The 3,114-nt window shown below is 27.9% G+C and overlaps 1 protein-coding gene across 2 annotated transcripts in view; it reads left to right on the top strand.

Moving 5' to 3' along the window:
- The window catches only part of LOC100166915 (PDZ domain-containing protein 2), a 72,900-nt gene that overhangs the window by 6,897 nt on the left and 62,889 nt on the right, over positions 1 to 3,114 (top strand). Inside the window, exon 1 of one of the 2 annotated variants that reach the window (XM_029487089.1) lies at positions 870 to 1,227. The exons of the other annotated variant lie outside the window; for it this stretch is intronic. The gene's annotated coding sequence lies outside the window, so the exon portion shown is untranslated. Of the gene's footprint in view, positions 1 to 869; positions 1,228 to 3,114 lie in introns of those variants that run through there. 2 annotated transcript variants of the gene reach the window in all.

Here is a 3,114-nt window from a genome sequence, read left to right as displayed (position 1 = left end):
CCCCCCCCCCCAAATTTGAGCCTATGCTTTTAACTACAAAATAATTTGTAATATTTCGAAATGTTGATGAATTTTGTTAAAAAATCGTTTCTATTTATCTTTTATGTTCTTAAACTGCTATTATAACAACGTATGAGAAACTTTGTATTCAACTTTAAAGCTTTTTTTACCTAGAAAAAACTTTTCCATCGATATTTATAAAGAGTCAATATAATATCATGTATAGAATATGAATGATAAAATATAAATATTTAGTGAAAATTTCAATTATCTACGGTCATTCATTTTTGAATTACAACAAAATAAGAAAATTGTTCGATGAGAAATCATTATTTTACGGGGAATATCCAATGTCATAAATTGATTTACATTTTGATTGTAACTTTTTGTTTTATTTTAAGGTAGAAACTTTAAGGAAACTTTAAGAAACTTTAAGAGGAGTTTTATAAGTATTACACAGGATTAAATAGTTCAAATTTTGTTCGTGTTCGATATTTTTGCCGGCCTGCTATGGTAATAAAATAATATACATTATATTCCGTAGTTTTGATAATATAATCTATAAGATTATACTATTATAATCTGTGATATCTAGTACATTACATAATGTTATCTACGCACGTTAGAATCTAATGCCAAGGATAAAGCGTGGTCGTACGACGGAGCGGTATCTGGTATTTAATAATAACTACAACCGGGTTAACCGCAACTACTTCATTTATTAATCGGCAGGGATTCTGCGAAAATAAAATAACTTTCAATGTTCCAACAGCCACGGAAAAACGTTTCGAGCCTCCGACAGCCTGACGGGATTTATTCTATATTAATTCTATATTCTATTGTATCTCGGCCGCGAGTCGCGTCTATCGTTTGTCACGAAACACGAATGTTATTCGATTAAGTTTTTATCACGCTATAATCGTTACTGCAGATCCATAACAAGCGTACCTATGGTTTTCGTATTGTTTCGTGTCAATTCGTTCACATTTTATTCGTAACGCGACCCGATCGGTTCTGCCTCACGCAAGAAAATAATAATAATATATTCCAGACCACCGTGTCGCGGCGAAACGACTGCAACGCACACCGTCTGAGCATTATAATTATTATAGCTGACGGATTTTACGCGGATCTAGGTTTGAATTTTTATGTACCCGTTGTACAATATATATTTGTAAATTGCAGACTGGAATACCAAGATTAATACAAACTTCGTATCTATAGCTGGTATGTTTATATGTAATAATATAATTTATAATATTATAATTTGATATTAATTATTATTAGCTATTCCTACCTATTCGTTTTAAACTTATCGACGTACAGATGTATCATATTATACCTATACATATTTATCATATTACATTTTACTCATTTTGAATCTTAAAATTATTTGAAATGTTTTTTAGATATTTTCTGAATGGGTATTTTATGTGGACATTTTTTTATGTATGTAACTATTAACTATTAAGTAAAAATATTTTAAATTTGGTAATTTATTCACTTAAGTTACAAAAAAAAAAAAAACGAACGATGGTAATTACCATGACTAAATAAACTTACTTTTATACTTTAAATTTTTTCTGAAGGATATCTATTATTAATAAATAAACCAAAAAATCATAATATTCACTTGGATGTACACTGTTTTAAACAATGAACAAACCGTTTAAAACAAATGTTTTAAATTCAAGTTTTAAAAATGTTTAAGACAAGTTGTTTAAAACATTGTCTTTTAAACAATTCGCTTAATAAATAACCCCGGAAAAAATAACCCTGAAGAAATAACCACGGAAAAAGTAACCCTATAGGCTATAATAAAAATGATTTGTAAGGTGTACCAGGTGCACACCTAATAATACATTTGTAATACAATGCAAATAATATATAAATAAAAATTATTCACCATACATGTGTAATACAATACAATTTCAATAATATAATAATAAATTAAAACAAATTGTCAATTTTTTAATTCACAGTAAATAATATGTAAAAGAAATATATATATATATAGGCATAATATTAATAAAATCTATTTTATAATCTTTTTCTTAAATTAAAAGATATTTTTTCCAAAAACATGTCCACTCCAATTTCGTTTGAATTTAACAGCTCACATAAGGTTCTTAATCTACTTTGAGCGGTTTTTGATTTAGAACATTTAGTTTTGGACTCTCCGACAGTTCGCAAAGCAAGTTTTGCATGGTCAGCTGAAAGTTCTTTTTTTATTTTATTAATTTAAGTCCAAATCATTGGATGCTTTCCTCTGACTAAATGACTAAATCTATTGTTCCATGACTCGCAAACATTATTGGTACAGTGATTATTTTGTAAAGTTGTTTGGTGAACATTCCAAGTTTCCGGAGGAAATATTGCTGGAAAACGTCGAACGGTTAAATTTGAAACATTCATGTAATTATGGAAGTCTTAATAGGCAGGTTGTATATACGAGGACAAAATAATCAAAATTATACTGTGAGGTCCTGTATGGCTTACCTTCAGGCGTGGATCTAAAAATGAAAAAAAGGTGGGTAAGTGGATGTCGCTCTGCTGTACAGTAGGTTACAAGTGGGTCACTGTATAATGGATAGTATTAAATTTGAATTCAATGAGATAATATCACTGTATAAGAAAAACGATTCTGAGCGGAGACGGATTGTCAGTCTAGATATTAGACATACCTATTATAGGTATACTTATTTATAATATTATAAAAAAATTGACCTATAATAGGTATCAATAATAAATTTCAAATTAATCATATCGCAATATCCATTAGGTAACGCGTTATACATCAACAACAAACTGTGGTACTATCATAGATATATTATAGTATAATTTAGAAGTTTCAAGTACCCAAAAATAATATTATACAATCACAACAAAATAACTAAAATAGTTATTCCAGGTTTTTAATATGTAATTTCGTCCAAATTTGAACTTAAAATGACTATAAAAATAAACTGTGCTTATGTATTTCTTAGAATTTTTGGTAACAGAATTAAATATTTACGTAGAATCTTGTTTTAAATTTTCAATCCTAGGATATAAAAGTTGAACATTTTATACATTTTTAACTACAAAATAATTATTCAATTTTAAATTGATAAA

The sequence above is a fragment of the Acyrthosiphon pisum genome, chromosome A1 (genome assembly GCF_005508785.2).
Source record: "Acyrthosiphon pisum isolate AL4f chromosome A1, pea_aphid_22Mar2018_4r6ur, whole genome shotgun sequence".
Taxonomy (NCBI): Eukaryota; Metazoa; Arthropoda; class Insecta; order Hemiptera; family Aphididae; genus Acyrthosiphon; species Acyrthosiphon pisum.
The sequence above is the reverse complement of the archived record's forward strand: the minus strand, read 5'-3'. Positions and strand labels throughout refer to the sequence as shown.